Genomic DNA, 10832 nt, shown 5'->3' with positions numbered 1-10832 from the left:
TGAGGAAGGCTATGCGAGAGGCGTTCAATGAATTCGAAAGTAAAGCTCTATGTCCAGCGGTAGGAGGATCAAATCAAAATGTCCAGACACTCTGTGGCCCAAATGGAACTGAAACAGTGGATGACAGAATAAAGGCCGAAATACTAAATGTCTTTTTCCAAAGCTGTTTCACAGAGGAAGACTGCACGGTAGTACCTTCTCTAGATTGTCGCACAGATGACAAAATGGTAGATATCGAAATAGACGACAGACGGATAGAGAAACAATTAAAATCGCTCAAAAGAGGAAAGGCCGCTCGACCTGATGGGATAAGAGTTCGATTTTACACAGAGTACGCGAAGGAACTTGCCCCCCTTCTTGCAGCGGTGTACCGTAGGTCTCTAGAAGAGCGTAGTGTTACAAAGGATTGGAAAAGGGCTCAGGTCATCCCAGTTTTCAAGAAGGGACGTCGAACAGATGTGCAGAACTATATATCTATATATCTAACGTCGATCAGTTGTAGAATTTTGGAACACGTATTATGTTCGAGTATAATGACTTTTCTCGAGACTAGAAATCTACTCTGTAGGAATCAGCATGGGTTTCGAAAAAGACGATCGTGTGAAACCCAGCTCGCGCTATTCGTCCACGAGACTCAGAGGGCAATAGACACGGGTTCCCAGGTAGATGCCGTGTTTCTTCCGCAAGGCGTTCGATCCAGTTCCCCACAGTCGTTTAATGAACAAAGTAAGGGCATATGGACTATCAGACCAATTGCGTGATCGGATTGAAGAATTCCTAGATAACAGAACGCAGCATGCCATTCTCAATGGAGAGAAGTCTTCCGAAGTAAGAGTGATTTCAGGTGTGCCGCAGGGGAGTGTCGTAGGACCGTTTCTACACACAATATACATAAACGACCTTGTGGATGACATCGGAAGTTCACTGAGGCTTTTTGAGGATGATGCTGTGGTATATCGAGAGGTTGTAACAATGGAAAATTGTACTGAAATGCAGGAGGATCTGCAGCGAATTGATGTATGGTGCAGGGAATGGCAATTGAATCTCAATGTAGACAAGTGTAATGTGCTGCGAATACATAGAAAGAAAGATCCCATATCATTTAGCTATAATATAGCAGGTCAGCAACTGGAAGCAGTTAATTCCATAAATTATCTGGGAGTACGCATTAGGAGTGATTTAAAATGGAATGATCATATAAAGTTGATCGTCGGTAAAGCAGATGCCAGACTGAGATTCATTGGAAGAATCCTTAGGAAATGCAATCCGAAAACAAAGAAAGTAGGTTACAGTACATTTATTCGCCCACTGCTTGAATACTGCTCAGCAGTGTGGGATCCGCACCAGATAGGGTTGATAGAAGAGATAGAGAAGATCCAACGGAGAGCAGCGCGCTTCGTTACAGGATCATATAGTAATCGCGAAAGTGTTGCGGAGATGATATATAAACTCCAGTGGAAGACTCTGCAGGAGAGACGCTCAGTAGCTCGGTACGGGATTTTGTTGAAGTTTAGAGAACATACCTTCACCGAGGAGTCAAGCAGTATATTGCTCTCTCCTATGTATATCTCGCGAAGGGACCGTGAGGATAAAATCAGAGATTAGAACCCACACAGAGGCATACCGAGAATCCTTCTTTCCACGAACAATACGAGACTGGAATAGAAGGGAGAACCGATTGAGGTACTCAAGGTACCCTGCGCCACACACCGTCAGGTGGGTTGCGGAGTATGGATGTATATGTAGATACAGAACACCCTCCGCCATATACCGTGTGGTGGCTTACGGAGCATTTATGTACAATTAGCTGCGTATGTCCTCAGTTACTCTCATACAAACCGTGCGTACTTGATAAATGTACCATTAACAGCCGTACAAGTCCTTGGTAAGACTTTTTCGAGATAAACCAGTCGTCTGGTATTCAGTATACATTGTGTAACGTGATTGGGTTTCACTGTGACCGGTTGGCGTTAACACAAGGCTACTGCATTTCATACTTCATGAAGTAAACAACTTCATATTTGATGGTTCAGACGGCTCTGAGCACCATGGGACTTAACTTCTGAGGTCATCATTCCCCTAGAACTTAGAACTACTTAAACCTAACTAACCTAAGGACATCACACACATCCATGCCCGAGGCAGGATTCGAACCTGCGACCGTAGCGGTCGCGCGTTTCCAGACTATAGCTCCTGGAACCGCTCGGTCACCCCGGCCGGCCACTTCATATTTCTCTACAGTAAGACCTACTTGGTAATGTCATACATTGTCAAGACTAACTGAAAATTCTTGCAGTTTTCATGGAATTAAACATCCCTTGTTTACCTGCCTTCATTGCGAAAATTCTGAAATTGTATTTAAACTCATTAATGTATAATATGCTCAGTAATGATTGTAATTGGTAATATCTGCAACCATTCTTTCTCAGTTGCTAGCACAAAGCTGTTAATCTTGTACAGAATTATTCTTATTTACAAGAAATGCAATAGTAGTGGTCATTTTACATTTGCGTAACCCAAAGCAGGTATAATTCTGTGTCAGTGGATAGCTGTAAATCCAGGACAATTTGCTGTTTTTCATTATTGTACTGGAATGTTTCTTGCTTCATGAATTTCTTCATTGGCCCTAAAAGACGTAAGTCGCACTATGAGAGAGATGTGCTCTATATATTACCTTTAAGTTTTTTGCTGGCTGTTGCTTGAAGAGTGGCATTGTGCAGTTTTGAACTGCTCATTGACAGACGACTTGTGCATAAAGTCATCCAGGATCACTTATTTTTGTGGCCTTACGCAGATCATCGTTTTATTTTCGTACTTGGCAAAGCTCACGAAGCTGGGGATCTCAAATACCAACGGGACGCCTCCCCACACAAAGTCACACAACTTTCCGGTTGCTATGCATACAATTTCTCTTCCTTATTTTACCCACCACTGTTCTACCGGATGGCCGCAGGCTTTCATTCTGACCCATTGTAGTGACGCTAAGTTTCGTGTTTCCCCTCGCTGGTCTGACGAATCAAATGCATCAAACGAAGACGCAAATGTCATTTCTTCTTTTGTTCAGTCGGCTTGCAGGAGTCCCCCTGCCAGCGATCTTTCCGCGAATCGAGACTGTGAGAGAGAATGTTGTGTCAACGGAAAAGTCGAATCCTGTGCCAAGTCACGAATGTTCGGTCAACGGTCCGTCCTGATCGCACTGTCATTGTCAGCGAGCAGACTATCGGTCACGACTTCGTGGACTCGAATGTGAAGCAGCAAAGCCGCTGTTACTTTGTGGTCGCCGCTTAACACTGCCAGCAATCATTTACAACTATCTTTGAAAATATACCCGTTACCATGTCCAGTCTCCGATTTACGCTCTCTAATTTCCATTCTCCAGACGCTAAAGTCGAGTATTTATGGGTACGTTACTCGTCACAACAGTCACCTTTACCAAACGGATGCACTCACCTTCGATAATAACTACTTTCTTACGACACAACAGACAACACATCGCCAGTTATGTTTTTCCATATTTCATTTGTGGCGCCTCATATTACGAAGGTATTCATATGTTGTGTATTTAACGTCAATGGGAAATAGGAAGCGTCCATAAATAAAGTTCTAATTTCAAAACGCTGTAAAAAGAGAACCACTTCTCAGAATGACGTCAAAGCAAAAATTTTACCAATAGATGGCGTTGTAAGTTTCTTAAATGAGGTCAGCGGTAACTGACAGATGAATCGCAGTTGCACGTTACATCATTCGCGTTGTTCTGTATGCGTGACTGTACAAGTTCGGCAGTCAGTGGCTGTGTTAGTTACCTTAGACCATCCACCACATCAAGGTCGTACCGCACCGGATGGGAAAAATCGACTTTTAACTGTTCTGATGCCAAAAACCGTATAAAAAGCAAAATATCATCCGCTTTTAATTGCACTGGGGCCAAAAACCACATAAAAGCAAATTGAAATTGGTTTATAATTGTCGTGAGACTGGCGAGAGACCTGTTCAATGTGCTATTCCCTAATTTCTGTCACAAGTTGAAATCGAGAAACAGCATGTTCCAAACAAATCAGTGTGTCTCAGAGTCACGTTCAAAATGCATTGCATTCAGTTCAGCTACGTTCGTATATGGAGCTCTGAACCCAACATCTTTCAGATGATCCCCCTGCCAGAAGTCATACGGATTAAGGTCATGTGATCCTGGACGGTCAAGATATAGGGAAATGACGTCTGATAATTCTAGCATTTACGAAATGCCTCTACAGCAGCCGCTTCACTGACTGTGCAATGTACGGAGGAGAGCTATCTTGCAAAATATTATCCTACCCAGGCATCCACGCTGTTGATCGGTTTGAATGACGTTGGTGCGCAAAAGATTCTCATAGCATTTACCAGTGACGGTGTAGGTAAAATGACGTGTAGGACTGATCTCGAAAAAAGTACCACCCTGCGATAAACAACGCTGTCAACCAGCATCACACAGGCTGTCCGCAGAATGTTCCATGGCAATTCATCGTCCATTTCCATGAGGGCAAGAAATTCCAGGCCGAACGTTTTATCTTGCTGGCAGACCAGCAGGAAGCAACTCCTGAACATGGGCGATTTCATGTGGATAGGAATAGAGGATGTTTCGTAGGATTTGATGCGCAGTGGTCGCTGGCACGTTCAACGTTCTGGCAGTGCTCCGTGCACTGCATGTTTGCGCACCACCTCTTGACTCCTCCTTCAGTGCTGCGCCTGCACCTTCGACAGACGTCGGATCAACTGCTTTTCTCCCTGTTCCACGAAAGCAGCTGTCTTTTCGTTTTTTGTAATCATTTTCTCCATACACATAGCAGACATCTGACCAGTCCGGAACTTCTGCAGGTCGATTGGCGCACAGTCACCGTTCTTGTAACAGAGCTTTACCAGCAGCGTGTGGTCCTTCAAGGAGACAGTCACACTGGGGTTCTCGGAAGCAAACTGAGCAACGACCGTGTGCTGCACGCGTTTTGGTGTGCATATTCTGACACTTATAAAACACCCGCCAGGTTAGCCGAAAGCGCTAATGCGCTGCTTCCTGGACTCGGGTAGGCGTGCCGGCCCCGGATCGAATCCGCCCGGTGGCTTAACGACGGAGACCGGTGTGCCGGCCAGCCTGGATGTGGTTTTTCGGCGGTTTTCCACATCCCTTTAGGTGAATACGGGGCTGGTCCCCACGTCCCGCCTCAGTTACACAGCTAGCAGACATCTGAACACATTCGCCCAATTCCATGCATTACACTAGGCACAGACAGTTGATGTCCCGGGGGCTACGGGATGGCAGCAGGAAGGGCATCTGGCCACCACTTCAATTAACCATGCCAAATCCGATTAACCCTGCGTCATTGCGGGACAAAGGCACAAACAAAAGAAAGAAAGAAAAGAAAATAATTCTGACCCTTATAAAACATATACAGTATAATTACTGTTTGAATTTGACATCATTCCGAGCAGTGATTCTCTTTTTACAGCGTTTTGAAACTGGAACTTTAATTATGGACAACCTGCACTTTTTATGCGGGTCAGTTACATTCAAGCAATAATTCTGAATTTTCCGCTGAAATAAGTGAAAAGTTCGCTGTGTAGTGTCCGTTCTGGTAGTGTCTGTGGTCTTTCGGCACATTTTCATTTAACATTGCATGAATTATTCTCTTGGATCTCTTATGGGTATACGGCTGTAACACATTTTTATTTAGATTCGCCACAACTTGTACAGAGCAGTTGGAATTGTCGGTTAATTTAATAAAAGAGTAAGATTTGTAGTAAAGTAGCTCCATTTTCGTTCACCAACTAATCTGATAACTTAGGCTGTCTATGAAATTAGTCCCACACATCTACAAGAATATTAAGTGACGTTAAGCATCGGAAACCGGTGAGTACTACACTGACAGTGGTATGGTGCCAAAGTAAACTAACTGATGTGTTATGTCTTTTTCATTGCACTTGTGGGCAGCACACGATATTTGACGACATCATGAATTTTGCAGAGTAGAAAAAGCCTTAACGAGTTTCTATGTCTTTCTGGGCTAACCATCACCTCTGCCCATCAGTTATAGCTAAATGTTCCACTAAAATATTTCTCTAGGTATTAACAGTTGTAGCCCTTCTGCTACGGATGTGTCGTGCCATGTGAATGCTACCCATTTCCTTCCTGTTACTGGCACTGCTGGTCTGGGACCTTTCTCTACAACGTCGCTGCAAGGATGGGCACTTGTGAAGTGATTATTTACGACCGATTATCGTGAAGGGTACCAGACATGTGAGGAATCCAGGATTTATCTTCAAGTAATCGAGTAATGTGGAATTACAAACTTGCCAGTTATTAGCAGATCAGCTGCATTGACTGTCATGACCTGATGAAACTACAATCGTTGGTCATAACTGTGGGTTCTTTGATTGCTGCCAGCCGGAGTGGCCGTGCGGTTCTAGGCGCTACAGTCTGGAACCGCGAGACTGCTACGGTCGCAGGTTCGAATCCTGCCTCGGGCATGGATGTGTGTGATGTCCTTAGGTTAGTTAGGTTTAAGTAGTTCTAAGTTATAGGGGACTGATGACCTCAGAAGTTGAGTCCCATAGTGCTCAGAGCCATTTGAACCATTTGCTCTGACAAATGATGGTAACTACAACATATGAAACATTACTTCACTTTGTTACAAAAAGGATAAAAAGATTCACCTAATTTCATACAAACCTTTGCCACAGGAATGTGTCGTATATTTACAATGGGCTTTCAACAGTAAAGCAAAATGGCTCTGAGCGCTAGGGGATTTAACATCTGAGGTCATCAGTCCCCTAGAACTTAGAACTACTTAAACCTAACTAACCTAAGGACAACACATATATCCATGCCCGAGGCAGGATTCGAACCTGCGACCGTAGCGGTCGTGCGGTTCCAGACTGAAGCGCCTAGAACCGCTCGGCAACAGTAAAGCATCACTTAAAACACACAAAATGGTTCAAATGGCTCTGAGCACTATGGGACTTAACTTCTGAGGTCATCAGTCCCCTAAAACTTAGAACTAATAAAACCTAACTAACATAACGACATCACACACATCCATGCCCGAGGCAGGATTCGAACCTGCGACGTACCGGTCGCGCTGTACCAGGCTGTAGCGCCTAGAACCGCTCGGCCACTCCGGCCAGCTAAAACACACAATTGCAACTCTTCTCTTGAAGTGCACAGTTCGAGATTTACGAAAGTATAGTTTCATTTGAGACCTGAGTAGCTCTGGTGCCCTAACTAGGTGATATTGACTGCTTCATCGCAGGTACGAGGGCTATCCACAAAGTACATTACGTTTTGGAATTAAAAATAAATGAAGTATTGGAATTTTTTTTTTATTATATACAGATGAAAGCCACACTTAAATACTACTTTTCTACATAGTTGCCATATAAATTAAGACACTTATCGTAGCGATGGACGAGCTTGGAAATTCCTTCGTCGTAAAATTCGGCCGATTGCGCCTTCAACCACGTGGTTACCTCTTTTGGGACAGAAAAGGTGTGATTTTTGTGGATTTCCAGGAAAGCGGCACTACAATAAACTCTCAAAGGTATTGCCAAACTCTGCACAACCTCAGAAGAGCAATACAAAACAAGCGCAGGGGAAAGTTGGGCTCAAAGATCTTGCTGATTCACGACAACGCCCGGGCCCACACGGCAAATGCCACTCGTGAAGTTGTCGAATCTTTTAAGTGTGAGTTGTTTCCTCATCCGCCGTACAGTCCCGGCCTGGCACCGAGTGACTTCCACTTATTCCCAGCCATGAAGAAGTGGTTGGCTATGCAGCGTTTTGATGACGACGCACAGATTCATGAAGAGGTAACCACGTGGTTGAAGGCGCAGGTGGCCGAATTTTACGACGAAGGAATTTCCAAGCTCGTCCATCGCTACGATAAGTGCCGTAATTTAAATGGCAACTATGTAGAAAAGTAGTATTTAAGTGTGGCTTTCATCTGTATATAATAAAAAAAATTTCCAATACTTTATTTATTTTTAATTCCAAAACGTAATGTACTTTGTGGATAGCCCTCGTAACACACTGCGGCAGAGCGAGCCCACGTTCGGTTCTGTATCTGCCTCCGTGCGATGGCACTGCGATGTTGAGAGAGAGGGCGTGTCTCAGGAGCTCTTCCCATTCGTCATTGCTGACTGGGTCGCTAATGGCTGTGCGATCGACGAGCGTTGCCGACTTTACCGCGATCTTTGGACGATACCACATTGACGTTTGCAAATTCCTGTCGTATTTATTGCTGGAAGCCGTCACAGAATTGACAACCGTTTGGATACACACATAGGTCACACACGAAAACACCGAAGATTATCTACAGAAAGAAGTCCTCAACGAAAAGCTGTCAGTTTCTCCCCATCCCTCTCTTCCGCAAAAATACTATTGAGTCACGATTCTGTTACCCATCCTCAACGGTTGGACTGTTTCGCGTCTTCATTACCCAATGACCTTTACTCGCGTCTAGATTTTGGTGCAGCTGCTCGTTTAAAAGCACGTAGTATTCTCTCGGAATCAGTCGTCAGGCAGATAACACATGCTCGCGTTCTGAGGTTCCTGCCTTCGGTCGAACAGACGAATTGGTAAATCAGTGTGACCAAATGCATTGGTACGTACTACTGCCCATTCTGCCACTCAGGTATGATGAATGTTGGACACGCTCAGTCCTGAACACAACTGCCAAGCAAGGAAATAACTTGCAACGGACTATTCCAGTTTTTTGTCCAGTAGTCACTTCACAGAAGTTCCAGATGTGCACATTCTCACCGGATAAATTGAAAACATACCGCAACATATCAAATTCTATTTTACTAGATATGACTCCGTAAGAACTGCCTTTATTGACATATAACATTTCTAGCATGTGTTTGTGTGTGTGTGTGTGTGTGTGTGTGTGGTTTTTTTTCCCCCAAAGGGTTGCTCATTTACGGCTGTGGTGAATCTGCCCGTGAAACTTCTTGTTTAACACGTGGTATTGTTTCAACGACTTGTGCTTCGTTCGGTAGGATGTAGTCAGATTTCGAGTTTCACAGATATGACCTTCATTGGTGATGGAACAGCCACATCTGTGTATTTTAAAAACACTTTTTTTCGATTGTAGCCGTTTGAACAGGGGTATTTCACTTATAAGGTAAAGCAAGTTAACGCTTGCAGAGAAGCTTCCCAGCGTGAAACCAAAATGTATTTACCTACATCTGCATGCATACTCTGCATGCCGCAGTACGGTGCATGCCAGTGGGTACCTTGTACAGTTACTAGCTATTCCGTTTCCTGTTCCACTCGAAAACGGAGCGACGGAAAAGACGACTGTCTACATGTCTCCGTACGTGTCCTACTTCTCTTATCTATTCCTTGTCTGCAGATACCTTAACAGAGAATCTACATGTAATATTCTTGTTTCGGTTTGCCTGGGACTGCTCTTCGACGATTGTGTATCAGTATACTGTTGGATCGGTAGCGAATTATTGATGATTTGCGAGAGGTCAAACAGAAAATGAAACAAACAGCGTAGATTAAATAAATCCAGTCCGACAGAATTAAATTTTTACCTGTTATTACCCGTTAAACTGCACCAAGCTTTGCTAAATTTATGACAGATACTTATTGCTGGAATTGACTGTATCAACAGTGACCAGTTTTCCCTCTCGCGATAAAACGGCGGGCAATTGATCATACAGATTGCCGCGCCGGTTTACACCGCGGAATAACTATGTAGTCATGGAGAGTGATACGGCTGCGTGAGAATGATTTCCCACGCGCATGCTCACTAACACCTTGTACGAGACATCTCTCGCGAGACTGGCGTCGTGAAATTTACCTCACGTTTCTGACATCCCCGCAGACGTTTTGAGGAATACAGTGGACCTCCTGGAGCAGACGGCGACAACCAGTCAACGTTTTTGTCGTTCTATAATCTTAAGCTTGTAGTAGGAGAACTGCTCTCGCGGTACCGTTTCCGTGGCCTGGTTGGCAACGCTTCAAATGTACAAATGGTTCAAATGGCTCTGAGCACTATGGGCCTTAATATCTGAGGTCATCAGTCCCCTAGAATTTAGAACTACTTAAACCTAACTAACCTAAGGACATCACACATATCCATGTCCGATCCAGGTTCAAACCTGCGACCGTACCGGTCGCGCGGTTCCTGACTGAAGCGCCTAGAACCGCTCGGCCACTGCGGCCGGCTTCAAATGTACACCTCTGGCCGTAAACAGGGGAGAATGGCGCAGGATATAGTACGTAAGTAATAACGTATTTCATGACATCGTAGAATAAGATACGATACTAAAGAAAGTACATTATTTAAGGAACTTTACGATTTCCTGTAGAGCAAACATGTACGCATGAGTATCTGAATTAGCTGTCACAGTCACGCTGGTGATACAACGCCCCTTAAATTTGTCACATTGTCGATGGAGGGAGCTATCGCATGGCAGACCTTGTACTGGCGCCCTTGGCCTCAGGGTAGCGTTGCCGGCTCACCGAAGTGTCGGCACCGAGTCACGGTCCAGGACGTCACTGGCTGTGCGCTCCAAAGCGGTAGAATCGTATGGATGGAAATGATGCCAAACAGCAAAGACTAACGTAATACACTACTGGCCATTAAATTTGCTGCACCACGAAGATGAAGTGCTACAGACGCGAAATTTAACCGACAGGAAGAAGATGCTGTGATATGCAAATGATTAGCTTTTCAGAGCATTCACACAAGATTGGCGCCGGTGGCTACACCTACAACGTGCTGACATGAAGAAAGATTCTAACCAATTTCTCATACACAAACAGCAGTTGATCGGCGTTGCCAGGTGAAACG

Source organism: Schistocerca piceifrons, chromosome 3 (genome assembly GCF_021461385.2).
Source record: "Schistocerca piceifrons isolate TAMUIC-IGC-003096 chromosome 3, iqSchPice1.1, whole genome shotgun sequence".
Classification (NCBI taxonomy): domain Eukaryota; kingdom Metazoa; phylum Arthropoda; class Insecta; order Orthoptera; family Acrididae; genus Schistocerca; species Schistocerca piceifrons.
This window is presented reverse-complemented; position numbering follows the sequence as displayed.